We start from the raw sequence: 25,525 nt of genomic DNA, 5'->3' as shown, positions 1-25,525 counted from the left end.
ATTATCATCTATGGCATTATCACCAAAGTTGATTATATCATTCTAGCTAACTTGGTTATCTACCAGATAATCTTCTTCAAGATCATCCTAATCTGAGATATCAGGTTTGCTGCAGTCTTTGACATGCAGTGTAGGTTGTGAATTTTGTACTTGTACTTGTGATGATGTACCTTCCTCATTTTCACCATAATCATGTCCAAAGCCAAAGTACGAAGACAATGTTCTACATTTTTTTGGCCTCTCATGGCCTTCCCCACATTCAGGTTTCCTACCCTTCTTCCGGTTTGACATCTCCAACAAAATAAAGGCTGCAAAAAAAATATCAATCTATCGAAGAAGTAATAATAGACTATAAAGTATAATCTATGTTTCATTGGCCCTATGACTTACAATCTAGATGTCTGAGGTCTGAATCTCCCGGTTAACCACTTGGCACTAACGGGTCCCCACTGAATAAGAATGAACTCAACAATGCAAACAGATATAAATAAATTAAGAATAATATTATAACACTTCAAAAATATGATCGCTCACCTTTAGGTCACTAGTAGTCGCCAATGCAGTCAACAACAATGATTTTCCTTGGTCTGAATCTTCGCTATTAATCTGAATTCAGAGCCTAGAACCCACTAGATTGTGTAGAGATAGATCTGATCTTTGAATGTATTTATACTAATTCTTATACGGCAAATTCCACAGGAATTTTATATGGTATACAAATATTTGATGAATCCCGCATAACTATAACACGACTTACGTAATTTTTGAGGCGATTATGGGTTGTCCAAATAATTGGCAAATACAATATAGTTGGCAAAAATTGGGGTGAATGGAGACATGTGTTGACAAAATACCAGGTGAATCGGGTCCTCCTGGCTAACAAATATTCATATGCCTATAGCCAAATTATGGTCATCTATTAAGGCAACCTTAGAGAGTGTAGGCAAAAAAATTAAATTTACCGTGTGTCCACCATATATTGTATTGGAGAAATCCTCACATAGAAACATTTAATTACATAAAATATATGGCGATCAGGCCCTGAATTTGACATAAATTGATATTGTTCTGGCAACATGGCCACCCCTAGTCGATATAAAATATTTGTCATTTCCCTAGTTGCCAACGTGAAAATTTTGCCATTGGCGAATATTCACCACTAAAGTAATCTTTGTCCTTGATCAACTTCAATGTAGCATTTTTTCTTCCCTTTTCCTTTATATTTCCTAAACTTCTCCTTTCTATCACTATTAGGACAACTTGCTTCTATATGTTCAATCTTATTGCAAGAGAAACACTTAAGATGTAGTTTACCTTTATATTTACCAATGCCTCTCGGAAGTCTCTTAGCCAGAAGAGATTCAAAATCCACCAAGTTGTCTTCATCATCCAGATCTGCCCTACTACCACCATGACTTGATTTGCAATCATAACTGCGATATACATCTTTTCCTTTTCTCAAAGGTATACCAGTTACAAATGCCTTAAAAGATGATTCAGATGACTTAGAAACACTATTATCAAAACTATTCAATTCAAATGCAGTTAGTTTACTAATAAGTGAATCAATAGTGATCTTATCACTACTCACTGACCTTAAATCTTAAATAGCAGAAACCCTAATTGCATAGGCAGGTAAAAGAGTTCTAAGCATCTTACTTACAACAGTGTCATCTTCAATCTTTCTTCTATCATTTTTAATATGACCGACAACCTATTTGATCCTTTTTCCACATTGAGCTATATTTTTCACCTTCTACCATTCTCATATCATCAAATTTACCTCTAAGACTCTCTTCCTTAGCTTTTTGAAAATGTTTATCACCATCATAGATTAGTTCTAATTTCTCCCAAACTTCAAATGTAGTTTCTAATCTGTGTACATCAATGTATTCAGTATCAGATAGTGCACTTACAATGGCTTCCAGTGCTTGATTATTTTCCTGCTACTCCTTAAGTTGATCCAGAGTTAGACGATCGGTAGGGGGTACATATTTAGTAGTAACTTGTTGCCAAAACTGAGAACCCATACCTTTGATATAAATCTCCATTCTGTCTTTCCATATTATCTAGTTGTCCTTATTAGATTTTGGACCCTCCTTCTTCATCATTTTCTTTTGGATCTTTTCCTCAAGCTGCTAAGCTTCCTGCACACTGAGGACCTAATGCTCTGATACCAATTATTATTTAGAGGATCTAGATAATACTGAGAGGGGGGGTGAATAAGTATTAAAACAAACTAAAATCTTAAACCAAAGTAATCAATAATTCACCAAAATAAATCATAACCAGTACCGGTAGCCACTGAAATCAATCTACTGGTCAGATTTACCAAACTACTCATTTTAGTGTTCCATATCATGCATGCAATAGAAATAAATCAACTTAACAATAAGACAAATCAATCTCCATATGAACACTAGGATTTTCACATGGAAACCCAAAAAGGAAAAACCACGGTGGGAATTGGTACCCACAAGATAATGCACTCTTTTAGAATGTGCCCTGTTAGGAGCCTAGCCCGGTTAGGAGCAAACCCTATTAGGAGTCACTTGGTCAAGGGATTTACAATATAAGCTCTATTGGGAGCTTTTCCCTATTAGAAGTAACCTCACAGGAGGATTTAAACTCAAGTTATTGAGCTACCCAATTAAGGGATTTACATGAACAAGGCTTGTTAGGACCTACATAGTTAAGGGATTTTGAACCTGCTGCAACTATTAGGAAACAACAGATGGATGATCTAGAAATAACACTTCCTTCTTGCTTGTTCAGATTCACTTTAGCTCCAATATGCTTCAGTCTTGCAGACAGACACCTCTGGTTCATCTACACACTCTTTTCTCACATTACCAACATACTAAACTTCATCAAAACTGATCTAAATACACTTTACATCTTTGTTGGTTACAAAACCCTAGATATATCAAGATTCAAATGAATTAATATCATAGATCATCATAGATCATTACAAATCATCATATAGATTATTACAACAAATATCAAGACAATTTCAACTGTTGAATAATCATAACACAACACTGCACATTGATTTGATAAGTGTTAGACACAATGCACCACTGAGAGAGGGAGGGGGTGAATCAGTGGTTCTCAAACTTTTCCCTTTAGCTATCCTATGTGAGAATACTGGTTAATGGTTCTAACTCAATGCTGACTTACTAGTTAGTGGGGAGACAAACACAGATGCAATCACACACATGAGGCATCACATAGCACTAGCATGTACGACGGAAACCCAATATGGGAAAAACCTTGGTGAGCAATGCTGTTGGAGTCTACTGATCCAATCCAACCTCACAATGAAAACTGTTACAATATTTAGGGTACCAACCCAATGAGCACCAACTCCTGATTTAGGGCACCAACCCCTAACTTGTTTATGGGCTACAACCCCTACATCGAGCTACAACTCAGTGATCACAATGTAAACTTCAAATACAAAAGTAGGTATCTTGTTACAAGTGAATCTTGCAACCATTACATATACCTTACTCTGTTGGTGAGATACCTTCTCTACAACACTGACTCACTTCTCTTGCTTCTCTCACCTATTTCTTCTCTACCGGTACACCTCTTCTACTCTTCTTCTCAGTTTTATCTCCTCCTCACTGCTCTGCACTTTACCAGTACTAAACTCTACCATTCCACTATCTCCCATTTCTTCAACACTCTTCGCTTTTTCTCTATCGGTATAACCACTACCGGTTTTGCTCTTCACTCTCCCTCTTGTCTCAGATACTATCTGAGAACTTGGCTGATTTTCTCTCACATGCAGAAGTAACACTTAGTCACTTCACAATAGCACAATATATTTCTTCTCTTCAGAAATAGCTAACTGTTAGGGATCCCATAGATACTGAGAGAGGGAGGTGAACTAGTATCTAACCGGTGAATAGAATTTATTAACTTAAAACATGCAGAACATATTATAATAGTGTACCGATATGCAAGAAATAATGCAATAAATAGAATCAAGAACATCCACATCAAAAACACACCCTAACACAAGATTTTAATGAGGAAACCTGGTGTGGGAAAAACCTCGGTGGGATTCGTGACCCAGAATATTCACTCACTAGCCAATAAGAGAATATTACTTACAATAGGGGCCTACACATGCAGGAAGGCCAACTGCCTAGAGCTCACTGCTCAATGGGAATTCTCACTGACTTACAATAAGGATTATACAAATCCAATATGTTGTACTACTTTATAATAGCATCTTCAATGCCAGATTCAGTACCGGTTCCTGCTCTGTTCTTTACATATACCCCTTAACCTATATTTCACACAATAGGTCTACCTAATATTTTTCTTTATGCTTACATCTCCTATATCAAATGTCTACAATGATCTATTTTATATATAAGAGTCATTTTACAATTTTCCAAGTTGGCTTACAAGGTTTTACTATAATAAACAAAATATAACATAACAAAAATCCTGTTGGCCTTTGTGCCGATATACTTCATTTCTTTTGTGCCGGTGCTGGTGTCCTGAGTGTCAGTGTAGAGTGTGATCTGCTAATGCTGGTACACTGACTTGCTGGTGTAATGCTTTGCCAGTACAATGCCTTACCCATGCCATAGGATTGTAAGGTTGCCATCAATGACAAAACCTTCAATCACGTATAATGTCTAATTGGAGTGTGCATATGCCAACAATCTCCCCCTTTGGCATTAATGGCAACACTCATGAGAAATTTCAAAAATGTGAAGTCCAAAAATGTGTGTGCTCCCCCTGAGCATATGATTCTTGTGATTTGAATTTTCTCATCCTACTACTCCCCCTTTGGCATCAATGACAAAGTTTGTCAAGATGTCAATAGAGTTTGTAGTTTCAACCTTGTAACTGAGAGGTTACAATTTGAAAAAGATCTCCCAAAATCAAGTTTATACTATCCATAAACTTCTTGTTGTCCTTTATTGTTGTCTCTATTCTCTTCACTGTACTGGTGAGATGCTACAAATGCTCTGTCGGTGTTTTCTTTCCCTGTATCAGTGCCTCAGATACTTCCTTCCATAGAGATGCTAGATAGTCCAATATTGGACTTAGTTTTGTTCTTAAATGCTTTGCCTTATTTATTATTCTTTCTTTCGCTCTTTCCAATTTAAGTAGTTCTTCCTCAAAACTTGTTATCTTCTCCTCAAAAACTGCTAGTGTATCAGGTGAGTTGACAGAACTATCTGCAAGTTTATTGATCTCATCTTGTACCTTGCTCATTTTCTTGTCTATATCTACAGTCAAAAAGTTTGTTTTACAGGTATCTTCATATAGATTTTTGTACTCTTTCAATAAATTACATAATTCTAGTAGAAGTGTGTCAAATTCTCTATTACACTTCTTTATTTGCTCATCAAAGAATTTATGTTTTTCAACTTCTACTTTATCCTTTAATGACTCTTCCTTTATTTTCTCAATGTTTTCTAAGATATATTTACACAGTGTATCAATTTGTCCTAAAGAATCTTTATTGTCTATATTACAGTTGGGAGCAATTACCTTCAAAATTGGTATGGTATCATCAATTGCTTTGTAAGCTTGTGAGCTGCAGTTGGTTATTTTCTTGATAAACTCTAATAGTACCTCAGTCACATTAGTTGATTTGAATCTTGATGATGAATCAACAATCTGAGTACCAGTGGAAGTAACCAAGCTTGTATTGAGCTTTGGTAGGTTTGTTTGTGTTTGCATTTCTTTAAGCAATGGTTTTCCTACTTCACTAGTTGTCGGTGGTACCGTTTCCTTATGTACATGTTCCTGTTGCTGTTCCAAAGCCTTTTGCTCTATTTGTTTCTCTATATGTTGCATTGTCTCAGTCTGTGTCTGAGTCTCTACCTTTTGTTCTTTATCTTCTGCCCATTTCTCCTATGAATTATCAGTTTCCTCAACTACCGGAGGCTCACTAGCCATATCAGTCTTATCTGTTGTATCTTTTTCTACCACTATGTTGATCTTCTGAGTATCAACATCCATAGTATATAAGACTTTAGGATTAGGATTATTATCCTCTACATCCATACTTTCAACTGCCGGTTGATCTTCTGTTGTTTTTACTGGTGAAGTAATCAAAGGAGGTGGGGACAAGTTGTCTCTAACCTTGATGCTAGGTGGTCCACCAACTTTACCTTTCCCCTTGTCTCTATCTTTCTGATAAAATTTTATGGGTTTTGGGTTCCTGCACTCTTCTTTTTCTTTTTCAACTAGGAATATATCCCATCCATTTTTAGTCTCCTCAGTCACCTCATTAACTCTTCTGACCATTAAAGCAATGTGTCAGTGTGCAGTAGAAAATACTGACCAGTTGGTTTGAGCAATTAGGTCATCAATTTCCTTGGGTGAGTTTACCAGATATACAGCAAGTAGCTTTTCAATCTTTATTTTCTTGTCCAGTTCTACTACTACTTGTCTTCTTCCTTCTAGTCTGTTAAATAGTTCATTTGGAATTTCATTAACTACTTCCATCAAAAACTTCTTATACATATCCATGTGTAATATAACACTATTTTCAACTTGCTCTTTTTCATCAGCTGTTAAGGTGTCATATATTTTCTCTATGTTCTTCAATTTACCTTCCTCTGTGATTTCATTCAGCAGTATATCAAGAGGGGCCAAGTCTTTGTTTGTCCTCTTCTTCTTCTTGGGTGTCAGTTTCTTCTTTGGTGTGGCCTTTCTTACCAGAGATCTCATTGCTTGTTTTTTTTGCCTTGTCCTCCTGGGTGAGGGTGTGGTTGCTGGTGAGGGATATCTTTTTCTTACAACTCTTTTGAAAGTTGCAAGCATGCCACTTCTTGAAGAAGTACCTACTGGTGATAGGTGAGTTTCAGGTTGTGGAGCTAGCAACTCATCCTCTATTATACCGGTTTTCTTCAATACATCTTCTTTGATGGCTTTTGCTTGTCTAGAACCTTTCCTTACAACTACCTCAACCTTTTTCACTCTTTTCTTTGATTGCATCTGGCTTTCTATAGTCTCAGCACTACCAAATACTTCTTCCTTAGGTTCACTGGGGGCTTCCAGAAGTGCTTTAGCATATGTTTCAACTATGTGATCATCTGTTTCATAGCCTATCTCGGTTACCCAAACTGTCCTTGGGATGACTACTTCCATCTAGATTTCATCTTTCTTGACAACAAAGCATATTTCATCTTTGTATTTATTGACAATCTTTTGTGATAACCTTATTCTTTTCTTCATTTTGGCCTTTAATGCTTGAAAAAAGTCATGAATATTGTTTTCCTTGTTTTCACCCATGTTATTGAATAGATCTATTAACTGTTTGCCTATCGGTATATCATATCCAAGTTCTTAGTAGCCTATACTGGGAACCTATTTTGTTATGTGTAGCATCAGACATACTAATAGATTTCCAAACCTGAAAGTTCCTTTCTTGTCCTTCTTAATCTTTCCAAGGTTGTCAATTAATTCATCTTTTAACCACTCACATACATCAATTTTTGCATTGTCTATGACCATGTCATAAGCACTCTTAATGCATAAACTTGAAACTGAATTAAGTCTATTTGCATGAGTAGCTTTATATCCTAATATCATGCTGATGAATCTCACATTGATATCTATTACATCATTAACTCTTAGGGACCTCTTGTCAGATGTTGCACCAGTTAGGTTTGTAACTAGGTCATTTCATACTTTCTTGGTTTTATCTGGTCTTTTACTAGTGGTCGGTAACCCTATGACAACTTTCACAGATTCTCTAGTGATCTTGTGGACTACATCCAACCAGAAAAACTCACCATGTACCAAGCTTAAGACTATCCTAATCACATCCTTGGGAAATTTAGGAATGCTAAGGATCTCTGTACATCCTAGGGTCTCAATGATCTTGTGTTCATCTTTTATATTGCCAATTTTATCACATATCACAGTTTTAAACATAGTCTTAATTTCTTCATCTCCTAACTCCTCAATGTTGTAGTGGATGTACATTTTGGGGTCTTTAACATAGACAACTCCCTTAGGAATTTGAGAAAAAGCACATAAAGTATCATCTTTCTTAGGTACCTCAGGAACTAACTGAAATATGGGCCTAGGTCTTTTTATTACTTCAATAACGGTAGGGTTTGCTATATATTCAAATGCAGAGGTGGATGCCATGATTAAATACCTTTTACTACCTTTAGGATAGATGATTGCTTGGAGTGTTCTTGTTTCTTGCTCAAAATGCCTTAGCTGGGAATCTTCACACTCTTCATAAATTTGAAATCTCGATGAATATGAAATGGAGCCAAAACCTTAATTTTATAGTGTATTTTCACCATCTACCACATTAATTGCATGTCGGTTAAGTATTCACTTAACATTGTTTGCCGGTGATAAGTAATTTTCAACTTCTTATCTCTAACCAAGGGAATAATAGCACATGTATCAATAGATTGCCAAACCCTCAAAGAAATTTTCTTCAATTTGATGAAGAACTTCCTACCGGTGGACCATTTCTCTATCCTACCGGTGAAGCATCACTCTATCCTGCTGGTGGAGTATTGACTGGTTCTATCAGTGGAGAATTTTTTCCAATATTTAGATCAACTTTTCTAGTCCATTGTTTTGAGAATTCTTTCTTAACCTCTTCAACTTTTTCTTTACCTTTCAAGCTAGAACTTTTGTTGTCTACCGGTGTTCCTTTACTTCTATAGAATTTAGCAATATGCTCAATCTTGTTACATGCATAACAAGTTACATTATTATTTTGAATAGCTTTCCCATAACCTATGCCAGTTTGTTTTCTGCATTGATTAGATAAATGCCCAAATCTTCCACAAACATAACATCTCACATTCATTTTGCAATTTTCAGAGTTGTGACCAACTTTGTTGCATTTAGAACATTGACTGGTGGGTGTTTTGATATTCTGATAATTTATAGATCTACATCCATTTGCTCTATGACCATACTTATTATAGTTAAAACATTTTCTATTGAATTTATAAGCATTAGGTTGTCTTACCAGTTTGCTGTGATCCTGAGTATTTGTAGTACTGGAGCTTTCACCAACTTCAAAGCCAATTACAGAAGTGTCACCTTTAGGTTTTTGATTCTTCAGCAAAGTGCCAATTTCCTCTGAGCTTTTCTTGAATTTTTCCTTGTGTTGATTTGCAGTTTTTAGTTCTCTTTCTAAGATTTCTTTTTGTCTCATCAGTTCATTTGATTCATTTTGAGTATGCATCAGATCTGTCTTCAACATGTCATTTTCATAGCTAAGTCTTGTGTTCTCATTTGCTGCATCACTTAGTCTTCTGGTCAATTCTTCTTCATTCTTCTTCCTATCCTCAATCTCTTTGCAAAATCTCATAGTCATATCCTACATTTCATTCTTTGTTGTCATGTTCTCTTGTTTCAACTTGCTTATCATATCATTAAGTGATTCCTTTTCATCATTCTCATTCTACAATTTTTCACAAAGTTTCTCTTCTCTTATTTCTTGCAATAGTAAAATTTTCTTGAAGTGCCTGAATGATATCCTGAGCTTCCCTTAAATCATCTTCTAGTTTGATATTTTTCAATTTTTTTGCATCATAGTCTGTAAGAGATCCTTCCAATTGCTTCATCAAATTTTCCATCTATACCGGTGTCAAGATCTTTCTCAAGCTGTTAGGCTTCTAAAAATAGAGGACCAGGCTCTAATACCAATTGTTAGGGATCCCACAGATACTGAGAGGGGGTGGTGAATCAGTATCTAACAGGTGAATAGAATTTCTTAACTTAAAACATGTAGAACATATTATAACAGTGTACTAGTATGCAAGAAATAATGGAATCAATAGAATCAAGAACATCCACATGAAAAACACACCATAACATAAGATTTTAATGAGGAAAACCGGTGTGGGAAAAAACTCGGTGGGAGTTGTGACCCACAATATTCACTCACTGGCCAATAAGAGAATATTACTTACAATAGGGGCCTGCACATGCAGGAAGGCCAACTCCCTAGAGCTCACTACTCAATGGGAAGTCTCACTGACTTACAATAAGGATTATACAAATCCAATATCTTGTACTAATTATAATAGAATCTTCAATGCCAAATTCAGTACCGGTTCCTACTCTGTTCTTTACATATACCCCTTAACATATATTTCACACAATAGGTCTGCATAATATTTTTCTTTATGCTTACATCTCCTATATCAAATGTCTACAATGATCTCTTTTATATATAAGAGTCATTTTGCAAATTTCCAAGTTGGCTTACAAGGTTTTACAATAATAAACAAAATATAACATAACAAAAATCATGTCGGCCTCTGTGCCCGTATACTTCATTTCTTCTGTGTCAGTGCTGGTGTCCTGAGTGTCGGTGTAGAGTGTGATCTACTGATGCCAGTACCCTAACTTGTCGGTGTAATACTTTGCCGGTATAATGCCTTACCGGTGCCATAGCATTGTAAGGTTGCCATCAATGACAAAACCTTCAATCATGTACAATGTCTCATTAGAGTGTGCATATGCCAACACTAACAATGTCTTTGGCCTTCATATTTATAGACTAGTTTTCTCTCCAAAAACCAATTAAAAATCTAGGTGGTTAGGGTTTCCTCATCATCTTCAAGGAAAACTAAATCCAATCAGATATTGCTTGATCTGATCTCTTTGACTGCCAGTCTGCACAATACTACCATTTACGCAACTCCTAGATCACTCCTTCCATCTCTAGAGATCTTCTTTTTACCCTATCGGTTGGTCTCTTGGTCAAACACCAAGATTTGGTTTTGTTGTTTCCTTTATCCACCTCGATCTCCTCAATCACTCTTAGGTGGCTCGTAGTTGTCCTCTAGACCTTAAGCCACAAACCCTTGCAATAGCTTTGCAACATGTCCCGTGATTTGTGGGATCTTCCATCAATGTTGACCAACCCTGCAACTACCTTGAAAGTGTATATTCCATCCTTATCCAAATATAGGTTCACCACCTTGACTCCAAGTGGTATCCATGTCGACCATCTGCCAGCTTGTCTCTTCATGTCAGTCCAGATAGGATCACTATCCAAACACTCTACTAGTTTCTCTTCTCTGCCAGTTTACTAACCCTGTCGGTTAAACCCTTAACCAGAACTACCATCAACCTTGCACTCTTCTTATATTTCAGTGGAGTCGATCAACACTCTTGCTAACCTACCTTATGTACATCTTCATCAGATGGGGAGTCTTCTTCATCTGCACCTTGCACATATTACCGATGGACTTACATACTGGTAAACCTTCTTGATGACACTTTATCATCAACTATAAGCAGACTTCATTTTTAGTCCGACCATTCTCCTCTGACTGCATCTAATCAACCTTACCTTCTCCCTTATCAACTTAGACTATATCACAACCGGTTTGTCAAGATGACAAATAGACCACACTCTTTTTGTACAACAATTTCAACATGCCTTTACCTCTTCTCTCTTATCTCAAAGAATCATGATGCACACTATGCATACCTCAAGATAAGTTCCACTTACCGGTGGAGTGGCACCTTGTCTTCTGCATCCTGCAGTGTACTCATGTGACTTCCCTGTTTGTCCAGCATTTCTTCAAATAGGCACATGTGATCCGGTGATGGCACTTTCACTATCACTAATTGCTTCTCATGATGATTGCATCTTCATCTGGTGGGAGTCCTGCTGATTTGCAACCTCACAACATATCGGTGACCTGTTCATTCTTCTTCTCCAGTGTTGATGTGATTCATGTAACATTCTACCTTTTCATCCCAAACAACCACTCAAACACCTTGCCCATCTTTGCAAGATGACAACCAATCACTTGGTTGATCTAACTTCCCCATGTCAACACATCACTTACCAATTGACATCCTTTCCTTACCGGTGATATAGTGTACCAGTATTGATCACCTTACTATCTCATCCACACAATTCAGGCACTAACTCATGTATCGGTGACTCCTGAGGTCATCTTACTTACCTTTCTAGTATTTTGCAACACAAGGTGATATCCAATATATCTCAACTTGTACTCCTCCTTGATAGTGTTGCACATACATCTCTCATACCGGTAGTTATCCTATACAGGTTGACATCAATGACAACCCAATGCCAACAATAAGCAGTCAAACCCTTAAAACATTCTTCTATGCTCTTCATTGTTTCCCAAAAAATTCCATCCTTAATCATGCCAAAAAAGTATTGTAATTTCTCACACAGGTTGTGACATGTCACCATCAAGTTATGAACATAATTAAATTCATCCTTAAACCATAAATCATCACTGATTAAGAGTGATGAATCAATGATGAACAGTTAGTACCAAACCGGTACTGAGAGGGGGGGTGAATCAGTACTAACAAAAACACTTTTCCTTGAACCGGTTTGACTGAAAACACTACACTTGATTTGGCAAGCAATAATACTAGTCTAAACCAGATTACTACTGGTTAAACAGAGTAAGAATGTGAAAGACATAAACCGGTAACTCAGCTTTCCACACAATCTAATATCTTAATTCCACTTCACCCATATGCATGCACTAGTAATACATCAACAGAAATGTAAAGACTTACTGGTTCAACATGCTTTACTACTTGACAGAGAATAACAAAGCATCGCATGAAAAGCATCAAACATAACACACATATTTTTCATGTGGAAACCCAACTGGGAAAAAACACGGTGGGGATGAATACCCACAAGCTGTTCTTTGAACCCTTTTGAAGTCAGCTCTGCTAGGAGCCTAGTCTAGTCAAAGACTTTACAATAGGTTCTATTAGGAACCGATCCTGCTAGGGATCACCTGGTTAAGGGATGGATAAAATACCCGATTAAGGGTTAAACCCTGTTAAAGGTTACCTTGTTAGAGGATTTTAAGAACTCAATGATTTTGAGTCACCCTGTTAAAGGATTTATAGTAAGTCGGTTAAAGCTACCCTGTTAAGGGAATTTCCAACTGTTGAAGTGGTTAGAGGTCAACAGGTATTACAATGATTTGGTAACATCACTTCAATGCCAATGCAGATCTGCTTTAGTTCCTTCCTTCTGCAATCACACTCTGCAGGTATCTATTCTCTTATCTAGTTTGGCGAGAATCATGTATCTCTGCACTTAGATACACACAAAACATTTGCCAACCATCTCAACATGAAAAACAACATCGACCTTATAGGAAATAGATAGGTTGGTAGCATAAACCCTAAACATTTAGGTTAAGCAATTCAGTCAATTCAATCCTAACCGTTGAACGTATTGCATTGATTACAATAGTCTTGAACAGATCTCAAGACATTCTCCATCATTCGTTCTTCACCACTTCTTGGACGCTGATAACCCATCACGTGTTCTCCACCATTTATAGAGACTTCACACATTCCCAAGGTAGATAGGATCAATCTCCTTCATGCAAGATACTTCACACACACAAGGCTGACGTGGCAACACAATCTATTCTTCATTACAATGCTAACTCATCACAGGATGTCATCGGTTGAATCACATAGGCATAGAACACTTCAACCAGAAACCTTGAAGCTAAGACTACCAACTGATAGTCATACCATATGAAACCTTGATATAAAACATTCTATATACCAGTTCACATTCCAACATACTGGTTCACTTGGACAAACATACCGCTTCACTTTTTCACATATACCGGTACATATTCCAGCATACTGGTTCACTTGGACAAACATACCACTTCACTTTTTCACATATACCAGTTCACAACATCATACAGGTTCTCTTTTAAGTTTCTTACTTCAATATAGTGGTTCATTCTTCAACATATTGACATCAACGACAACATACAATATCATCATGTCATCATACTCTACACATATGCCAACAAAGAGATCTTGTTACCGGTTCTAAAACCCTGCTAAAACCCTACTGAAAATACAACAATAAATCACAAACATGACTTCTAATTATCAAAATATGATGCAGTTCTAGTCATAGACTCATTACAATGATGTAAATACATGTTTCAAACCACAACACCTCATTCCTCATCAATCTTCAGAACCAATTGCTTAAGTATAACATTGTTTCATGTTTACCGGTTAAAGTCCTATTTGCCAGGTTTTCTGTTAGATGCACAGTTCATCTTACCAACTTAATCCATTACCAGTTAGATTACACCAGTAAACCTAGATGAAAAAGTAATCAAGAATAAAGAACTACCATAGTTGCCACTAATGACAACACAAATAATTAATCACCAAGTCACCAACCAATATCTCAATCTATACCGGTCATACATCACCATGCCAACATTCTCCTTATCATATCAACTATATCATCACCAACAATCCTTCAATTGTTGGCAATATTGCATTATAATAGACAATGAAAGATTGTTGGCATTTCAATAAGGATATGGAGAAGGTTGTTGATGATTATGGACATAACTAATTAAAGATGTTTTACTATCTTGATATTACTATTTTGTCATTGATGTCAAGAAATTGATTTTCTAATTCAGTATGATGTTGCCATATCTTGAAAAGTATGATATGAAGATTATAAAGAATTCGATGAAAGACACAGGAAAGAATATGATGAATAAGGGGATAAGTTATTCAATGGGCAACTACTACCGAGTTAGACAATGATGAGATCATGATGTTTTAGACTGTTTTAACATCATACATATGTTGTAAAATGTAAAGGTTAATACTACAATATGTTATCAGGAAAAGAACCTAGTCGGTAAACCCTAAGGTTATCGCTATCGGTTAATGAAGGCAGAATGTCTACCGAGTGAAGTTTAGTATTCACCGAGTAGTAACCAAGCTATAACAGAATGCATTAAATGTTTACATGTGATATTTAATGAAAGAAGTTGATGAGCTAGAGCAGATCAATGATTGGTAAGCCATGTATGAAGATTGTTAAACAATCTAAGGTAAAGAAAGATTGACAAGAAGATCTACAGCTCAGATTTAACCGCATTACCCTAACACAAGTTCCAAGGTGAAAATGCAAGTTCCAAGGTGGGGTAAAATGTTTTCAGGTCAAAAAGGATACATTGAACTTGGACAAGATTGAAGATCTGATGGCTATGATTGATCATGGGAAATGTGATCAATGAGATTAAGCGATTAGAAGATTGTTTATAAATAGGAAACTGTTGATAAACAATGTATGCAGGCAAGTGTATGCACAGGGATGCTACATAGTGATTACTGAGCACAGAAGCTTGAAGACCTATTTTGATAACATAGTATAGAGCCCAGTAGATAGACAAGATTAGTTCTATGTCTAGATTGTATTGAACAAATAGGAATCTGCTTTAGCATTTTTAGATGTGAAATTGTAGACATATCTTTATTACTGTTATTTTGAGAAGTAGCAGAAAATCTCTTAACCAAGTGGACTTAATAGTCTTATTTGTAAAATCCTCTAGCAAGGTGACATTCAGATTGAGTGTTTGAAATCCTTTAACAAGGTCACTTCTAACAAAGAGAAGATCCTAACAGATATGAGGGAAATCCCTTAACCGGGTCACATCTAGCAATGTGTTTGTAATCTTTTATAGGATTTGCTTTTAACCAAGCATACTCTAGAAGAGTATATTTCTTAGTGGGTCCGAAATCCCACAATGGTTTTTCCCTATTTGGGTTTCCACGTTAAATTTGGTGTTATGAGATTTATATTGTTCATATGCTTTTGAGTTTGCATGTTTGATAGTTTTGGTTATATGACTGATATATATGTTACCGAGGTTGAATCTGATGTTTTTATGAATGATTAAGTTTGTATGATTCACCCCCCCCCCCCCCCCCCCCCCGCCCCTCATCTTGTTGGCTATTGGATTTGTACTTATATTAAGTATCAAAACTATCAATTGGTATTAGAGAACTGGAATCTGAAAGGAAAGTTTAAAGGCACTTGAGTTAAAAGATCCAAAGATGTATAAGAGGGATGCACCGAAGCTAAACAAGTCAAGTTTCTCTACATGGTAGAAAAGGATGAAGCTACATCTATCAAGAATTGGAGAATGTGTTGTCTATTATCTGGAGAATGATTTCATCACACCAAGCACCTATCCATTGACTATGGAAGAGATAAAGGCAAAACAAGAACATATTCAAGCAAAAGTGGATAGTTTAAGAGGACAACTTGAATCTATGAGGATGAATGAAGGTGAGAACATCACTCAGTACAGTACAAGACTAAAGGTGATTGTAAATCAAATTAAAGGAGCGGGATGAACTATTGAAGAAAAGGATGTGACAAGTAGGCTGTTAAGAACACTTCTACCTACCTATGCAATCCTAGTCTGTGCAATCAATGAATTGAGGTCTGTACCCAATATGCCAGTTTCTTTAGATGCTACTATTGGTAAGCTACATGCATTTGAGTTAAGTAACTTTGATAACAGTGGGTTATTGGTAAATAAAGTTGAATCTGCATTTAGTTCTTTTCATCTTAATGAATCTAATGATTACAATGAAAGAAAGTATAAGTACTCTAAAGGAGATCATAGTGGAGAAAGTGAAAGATTTCGGAAGAACATGGAAGAAGTACACAAACTATATGAAGAAATCAGAAAGCAAGAAGAGTTTGAAGCACTATTAGACAAAAGGTTACTGAGAAGCAAAGGTAAGTATAAAGGAAAACTACCTTTGAAATGTTTCAATTGTGATAAGATTCGACATATGGTTTCTAACTGTCCTGACAAAGATTTTACTGAAAAGAGAGATTACCGAGATGACAGACAGAAAGATAACCATTACAGAGGACACCAAGACTTCAAAAGAAGAGATAGAAAGACATGCTTAATAGTTGATGAGGAATCTGACGATGATAAATCAGATGAGACTGAGACAGAGGAAGTTGTTTATGTGGCTATCAAGGATGGATCAGATGAAGAAAGGTATGAAGAAAAAGCCCTAATATCTCACATAAACACTAATGATTCTTGGATTATAGATAGTGGATGCTCACATCATATGACAGGAGATAAACACAAGTTTGTTATGTTAGAAGATTATGATGGAGGCTATGTTAGATTTGGTAATGATGCACCATGTCCAGGAAGAGGTAAAGGATCTATAACACTTCTTGATAATGCAAGATGCAATGATGTTTATTAGGTTGAAGGTTTGAAATACAATTTGTTGAGTATAGCACAGCTAAACAACACAGGTTACCGAATAGAATTTCAGAAAGGAATTGTCAAAGTTTATGACAAGAATGGAAAGTTAGTTGCTACTGGGACACAAACAAAAGGTAATACATTTCACCTTGATTCAACTCACAATAAGTGTTTGTAGGCAAAGATTGATGATACCTGGTTATGGCATAAGAGGTTTTGTCATGTTAATTTTGATAACCTAATGAAGATAAGTAAGAAGCACCGAGTAAGAGGTCTACCGAGTCTTGAAAAACTTGAGAATGCTATGTGTCGCGGATGCCAGATGGGTAAGATGACAAGATCAAGCTTTACAAGTAAGTCCTACACTTCTAAGGGAATTTTAGATCTAGTGCACACTGATGTTTGTGGTCCTATGAAAGTTCAAAGTTATTATGGTGATAAATATTTCATATTATTTGTGGATGATTACTCAAGGATGATGTCAGTAATGTTTTTAAAAGAAAAATTAGAAGCTTTTCAAATGTTTAAATGATACACGACAAGAGTTGAAAATGAAACAGGAAGGCAACTGAAATGTCTTAGATCAGATAGAGGGGGAGAGTTCACATCTGATGAGTTCAACCTATTTTTCAATGATTAGGGTATTAAAAGACAAGTCTCTACACCAAGAACTCCACAACAGAATGGAATAAATGGAAGAAGAAACAAATCTATTGTGGATTGTGCTAGAACGTTGATGATTGAGAAGAAGGTGCCACAAACATTTTGGAGAGAAGCAATAAGCACAGTTGTTTACACCTTGAACCGAGTTCAATTGAAGAAAGGTACTTTGAAGACACCATATGAGCTCTGGTATGATAAGAAACCTAATGTAAGTTATTTCAAAATCTTTGGGAGTAGATGATATGTTCATAAAGATGATAGAAATGGCAAGTTTGATTAGAAAAGTGAAGAAGGAATGTTTCTAGGTTATTCTTCTAGAAGCAAAGCATTTAAATGTCTGATCAAATCATCTAACAAAATAGTAGAAAGTGCAAATGTGAAAATCGATGAATTTGTAAAGAAATGATGAAGGAAATTCCAAAGAACCAGAAGATTATGATGGATTTGTCTATGTGCAACCGAGAAGTCCTACTGAGAAAATTGGTGAAGAAAATGAAGAAAATATCCAGTTACTGAGTGATGAAGAAGATCATACAGAGCCTACCAAGCCTATATTAGCCAAGTATGTCAGAAGACATCATGCACCAAGTCAGATTATAGGAGATAAGGATGATCTAGTGATGACAAGGAACAAACTGAGACAGAACACATCTTTGATATCTGAATTTGAACCGAGAATAGTGAAAGAGGCATTTAACAATGAAGATTGGATAAATGCTATGACAGAAGAGATTGATCAAATCAAGAAGAATGACACATGGACACCGGTCCCAAGACCGAAGGACAAAAATGTAATTGGCACAAAGTGGATCTTCAAAAACAAGCTAAATGAAAAGGGTGAGGTCATTCAGAACAAAGAAAGACTACTTTGCAAAGGTTATGCCCAAGAAGAAGGAATTGATTATGGTGACACTTTTGCACCTATTGCTAGACTTGAAGGAGTAAGAACATTATTGGCATATGCTTCTTTCAAGATCTTCAAGGTATATCAAATGGATGTCAAATCTGCATTTTTGAAAGGAATATTAGAAGACAGTTTTCATTGAACAACCTGAAGGATTTGTTGAAGACAATAATAAAGATCAGGTATATAAATTGAACAAAGCTTTATATGGTTTGAAACAAGCACCAAGAGCATGGTATGAAAGATTGCACTCTTATTTGATTAAGATTGGTTTTATAAGGACAAGTGAGAATAACAACATGTACATGAAGAATGATGAAAATGGAATACTGATCTCAACCATATTTGTTGATGATATTATATTTTGTGGAAATGACTCTTTATGCAAGAACTTTGGAAATGAAATGAGCAAAGAATTTGAGATGTCATTAATCAGGGAGATAAAGTATTTTATAGGTTTACAGATACTGCAAATGAAAAATGAGATTTTCATTACTCAATCCAAGTACATAAAGGAAATCTTGAAGAAATTTGGAATGGAGGATTCAAAACCAGTAAGTACTCCTATGACTACAAACTATAAACTATCAAAGAATGATGAATCTGCATCTATTGATGAGACACTTTACCGATCTATGATTGGAAAGTTGCAATATGTTGTTCACAACAGACTAGACATAGCACATGCAGTAGGTATTGTTGCAAGATTCTCTGCAAATCATAAGGAAACACACATGACAACAATCAAAAGAATTTTTAGATACTTAAAAGGCACTGAAGATTATGGCTTAGTATATTAGAAAGGAAATGATTTTGATTTAAAAGTTTATACTAATGCTGATTGGGCAGGCAACATTGATGATAGGAAAAGCACAAGAGGAGGAGCTTTCTTTTTAGGAGAAAGACTAGTGAGTTGGCTTAGCAAGAAACAAGGATGTGTTTCTCAATCAACAACAGAAGCTGAATACGTTGCTGCAGCACTGAATTGTACCAACATTGCATGGATCAAACAACTATTGGAAGGTATAGATGAGAAATTTACCGAGCCCATAACTATATTCTGTGACAATACTAGTGCCATTAATATTTCAAAGAATCTTGTTATGCACTCTAAGACAAAGCACATATCTATCAAATATCAATATCCTAGAGAAGAAGCTCAAGAGAAGAAAGTGGTGTGGGAATATGTTAGCACAAAGGAGAAAATAGCAGATATCTTCACCAAGCCACTACCAAAGGACACTTTTGAATATCTCAGAAGTAAGTTAGGGGTCCTACCCTTATCTTCTACTCACTGATCGAGTTCAGTGAAAGCATCAATCTGATGACTCTATTGAATATCTTTTGGGGAGCTGATGCTGGAGTTATACACTTTAGAATGTTTTCTAAAAATGTACTGGAATTAATACTAGAATATTACAGAGAATGATACAGGAAACAGGAATTGAAGACAAATGCTCTGACCAAGACTCAGTTGATATACAACAGCAGGAAATAACTTCTTATAGAAACAAATTATGTTTTAGTTCTTTACTTTTTGGCATTGTTGTCAAAGAGGGAGAAGACCTACCAAAGGGGGAGAAGACTAATATATGGGAGAAGACTGAGAGAAGACTACAAATTGAAATAAAGACTGAAAATAGAAGAGAAGTCTAATGTATGGGGGAGAGCATTTCAAGCATTTCAGAATCACAGCAATCTGAATCTTTTAAAGGTCAAATCAATAGGTTTTGCCATCAATGCCAAAGGGGGAGATTGTTGGCAATATTGCATTATAACAGACAATGAAAGATTGTTGGCATTTCAATAAGGATATTGAGAAGGTTGTTGATGATTATGGACATAACTGATTAAAGATGTTTTACTATCTTGATATTATTATTTTGTCATTGATGTCAAGAAATTGATTTTCTAATTCAGTATGATGTTGCCATATCTTGAGAAGTATGATATGAAGATTATAAAGAAGTCGGTGAAAGACAATGATGAGATCATGATGTTTTAGATTGTTTTAACATCATACATATGTTGTAAAATGTAAAGGTTAATACTACACTATGTTATCAGGCAAAGAACCTAGTCGGTAAACCCTAAGGAACCTAGTTGGTAAACCCTAAGGTTATCGCTATCGGTTAATGAAGGCAGATTGTCTACTGAGTGAAGTTTAGTATTCACCGAGTAGTAACCAAGCTATAACATAATGCATTAAATGTTTACATGTGATATTTAATGAAAGAAGTTGATGAGCTAGAGCGGATCAATGATTGGTAAGCTGTGTATGAATATTGTTAAAGAATCTATGGTAAAGAAAGATCGGCAGGAAGATCTACAGCTCAGATTGAACCGCATTACCCTAACACAAGTTCCAAGGTGAAAATGCAAGTTCCAAGGCAGGGTAAAACATTTTCAGATCAAAAAGGATACATTGAACCTAGACAAGATTGAAGATCTGATGGCTATGATTGATCATGGGAAATGTGATCAATGAGATTAAGCAGTTAGAAGATTGTTTATAAATACGAAACTGTTGATAAACAATGTATGTGGGCAAGTGTATGCACAGGGATGCTACATAGTGATTACCAAGCACAAAAGCTTGAAGACCTATTTTAATAACAGAGTATAGAGCCCAGTAGATAGACAAGATTAGTTCTATGTCTAGATTGTATTGAACAAATAGGAATCTACTTTAGCATTTTTAGATGTGAAGTTGTAGACATATCTTTATTACTATTATTTTGAGAAGTAGCAGAAAATCTCTTAACCGAGTGGACTTAACAGTCTTATTTGTAAAATCCTCTAGCAAGGTGACATTCTGATTGAGTGTTTGAAATCCTTTGACAAGGTCACTTCTAACAAAGTGAAGATCCTAACAGATCTGAGGGAAATCCCTTAACCGGGTCACATCTAGCAATGTGTTTGTAATCTTTAACAGGATTTGCTTTTAACCGAGCATACTCTAGAAGAGTATATTTCTTAGTGGGTCTAAAATCCCACAGTGGTTTTTCCCTATTTGGGTTTCCACATTAAATCTGGGGTTATGAGATTTATATTGTTCATATGCTTTTGAGTTTGCATGTTTGACAGTTTTGGTTATGTGACTGATATATATGTTACCGAGGTTGAATCTGAGGTTTTTATGAATGATTAAGTTTGTATGATTCACCCCCCCTCTCATCTTGGTTGCTATTGGATCTGTACTTATATTAAGTATCAGAACTATCATCAATATATGTCAACAACATCATCAATTATGCCAATCATGTCAACAAACACCATCAAGATATCCAACAAAGATGCAAGACCTACTTTGAGGTTCCAAATCCTTACACTTCTCTAGAGGAATGCATGCCCAATTTGGATAGCCAAGAACTCTAAAGTGTCACACAATTGGTTTTCTACCACACCAAGTCTCAAAAGGATTCATACCTTTCAATGCCTTATGGGGAACCCAATTTTGGATCTTTGTGGCACAATTAATGGTTTCTATCCAAAATGCAGGACCAAGAGAATGAGCATGAATCATGTATCTAGCCATTTTCTTAAGGGTCCTATTCTTCCTTTTTCCAACACCAGTCTACTATGAAGTGTAGGCAACTAAATGTTAAGATCAATCCCCTAAAGAGTACAAAATTTCACAAGTTGATTGTCCACATATTGTTAGACTTGTGTGAATAGTGTCATTATTGTCACTGATGTTAAACATGTTATCCAAATTGGTCTGGATAATATATATAGATGGTATGTGTAGATGATGTGTGTAGTTTTGGTATTGTGGTGTTGTTTGTGTTGGCTCTGTTGGACCCTACAATTAAGATTCAATATTCATTATTCAATAAGATTAACTGTGCAACATAATGAAATATTAAAATGTGTGTTATCTTGTTGAGCTTCACTTGGTTTTGAGAATAGTTTAATATTCTCTACTTAATAGGGCCAACCACATGAAGGTGGAAGCTCATTTGGCCCCTCCCCCCCCCCCCTAACATCACTCTAAATTCCCCATTAACATCTTATAACATTCATTCATTCATTCTTTCTACCATTAATAAAATATAGCATTCATTCATTAATATCACATAACGTTCATTAACACATAACAATGATTAACATTAACTAACATGCAACATTCATCAATATTAATTAACACATATCATCCATAACAATTAATTAGAACATAATTACATTCACTAACACATAAAAATCAGTCATTATCAAATAAGTTAGATTACAATCATTTCTTTCTTTGTTTTTTCTTTGAAGCTATGAAAAGACTAAGTGGAACATCAGTTTCTTCATCATTTCCCCCCTCTGCAGATATTCTGCCAACTGCTCGTGATCTCAATGTATGCCTAGTCCTATACTGAGGACGTGGACACTGAAGCGAAGGGGGGTCCTTTGTAATAACAAAGAAATGGGTTAAATTCAAAAAAAAAAATTATTATTGTTACAAGTATTTCATTAATTTAGAGAACATAAGTGTTGTTCTCTTTACTAGATGGGGCCACATCATTTTCTGTAGCCTCAACCTCAACATGCTGAACACCCTCTAGATCATCTGGAGTTGAAATACTAAAGGTTACATTAATGCTAAACACCAATTGCAATTATATTTGTTTAAAGAAATAACAGTGGTCCTCTTTACCTGAGTGGGGAACATCACGTTCTTGATGTTGTGTACCCAGATCATGCTCCACTTGCTCACCACCGACTACATGCTCTAAAATATTAACAAAAAAGGTTACATTAATTACTACTCTAATTAAAAATTAATTGTATTAATAGATAAATAAATAAACTTGAATAGCAAATGAATACCTCCACTACTGGGATACTCATCCGGACCTTCATGTGTAGGTGGTGTTTCACAATTAGTAGGCTGCATTCCAATGACATGCACATTGTTATCATTGTTTGCGTATTTAAAAAAAATATAGTCACTTTATGTTGGAACTCAACATCATTTAGATTATTGGTAAAGTATTCAATTTGAAACAACTTCCATTTAGCATATTTACCTATGTGACGGATGCACTCGAATATTGTGTATTCCCACTCAATTCTCATAGCCGATCAGCCATGGCTAAATAGCCTTGCTAGTAGGCAATTCTCTTGTCATCTTCTATGGGTGCTCTATTGAATTCAGAGCCCTGCATTTTTGCTTGGTGCCATGAATTTTGCTTGCATTTTTTATAAAAAAAAAATGTTTGCAATTTATTAATATTTTGATGCAATATTTCATTTACATGAGATACTTACAATTCATGCAACAAGTTTCATGTAACCACTAGAGTCGAGTTTGTGTTGCCTGTGCTTTTCTTGCCTTGCCTTGGTTGCCTTTGACGTGTCACTCAGTCTATAAAATTTTTGAAATATGTTAGATTATATAAATATAAAGAGTAATTAATTAGTACATAATTACATTCTTAATAGTATCTTGTACCTTCTTCTAGCGTCTAGTGGTGTATTTTCTTTTTTCCTTTCAATTTTCTCCTTGGCATCCAAAAATCAGGTCCTTCCACTCCCTCTCTAGAATCATGGGGGGATGCTCGTACTTTAGGTTCCTCTCCAAATGGGTCTTGTATTGGTCCCTCACATACTTTAGATATGTGCCAGCTTTTTCAAGGAGCTTGGTTTTGTCAAAGGTGTCATTTCCAAACCACTCAACCATTTGGTTTGTCAATTCATCTTTTAACCTTTTTTCTTGGTCATTCCACCTTTTAAAGAAAAAACAAACCTATTAGATTCAGAAATGAACTGAAGCTACATTTATTACACTTTAAGAAATGGATCAAAGGAAAACTATTCTAGCAATGATATGAAATCAAAAGTGGATTAGGGTTAGTTCACATATGATGTACCACCTTTTACGTATGGTGGGCCCAAATATTTGCAATGCAATGTCACTAAGATGTTTATAGAAAATATCATTGCCTGCAAAAAATTCATGGGATCATTAGTCCAAAATGAGTGATCATAAAGTAAATTATAATTAGAGTATATATAATAATAATTTTAAAGTACCTGGAACCTTTTGCATCTTTAAGGGAATCATTTCTTCATCGCTCACCACCAATGTGGCCTACAACGTTCCTGTACTAGCAATACGAGAAGATATAGGAAATGATAGTATGTTATCAGTAGTAGTCACCTCTGGCACATCCTCATGTGCATCTCCTCCTACAAAAAATGAATCCACTATGAAATGGCATTAGAATTCAAGAAAGAATGCTTGAAGGGAAATAAGCACATGATAGAAGATAGAGAAAAAGAGGGATCTACCAATAGTGAGCAGGCCAATATGACATGCACTAGAGGATGTTTGAATGCTATATGTTGCCGACATTGCAGTTGGTAATATAGGTGAGGGTAACCTCTGATGAGGTGGTGGTGGCATTTGCACACTAACATTGACAACACCTAAAGAATAATACATTAAATATATCAAACATTAAATATATGAAAAGTGCAAGAATTGGAAACAAGGATGAACCTTTATTTTGAAAATTGACAATATCAAGTATGATGTGTTTTGGGTACTCAGAGTGATAAGCCAAGCAAGTGATAATACAAGAAAATCGTCATCACCTGAAGATCCTGCAACACCCTGATCATGGGAATGACTTTGATGAGGGCACATAACTTGTTGTAAAAACAATACGTACATATTTTAGTTAATGACATAAAAGAGAATAAAATATAAATCATTATTGAACTTTTGTTATAATTAAAGCTTTCATTACTGCTTAATTACAAGTTTTTTGCTATCTAAATCAATAATGCCACCCTCTCTTGTATCTCATCAGTGATAGGATGCACGGCTGCCAAAGCAACAATCTCTTTTCTAATTTTTATAAGAGGCATTTTAAAGAAT

This window comes from Cryptomeria japonica, chromosome 3, assembly GCF_030272615.1.
Source record: "Cryptomeria japonica chromosome 3, Sugi_1.0, whole genome shotgun sequence".
NCBI lineage: Eukaryota > Viridiplantae > Streptophyta > Pinopsida > Cupressales > Cupressaceae > Cryptomeria > Cryptomeria japonica.
The sequence above is the reverse complement of the archived record's forward strand: the minus strand, read 5'-3'. Positions refer to the sequence as shown.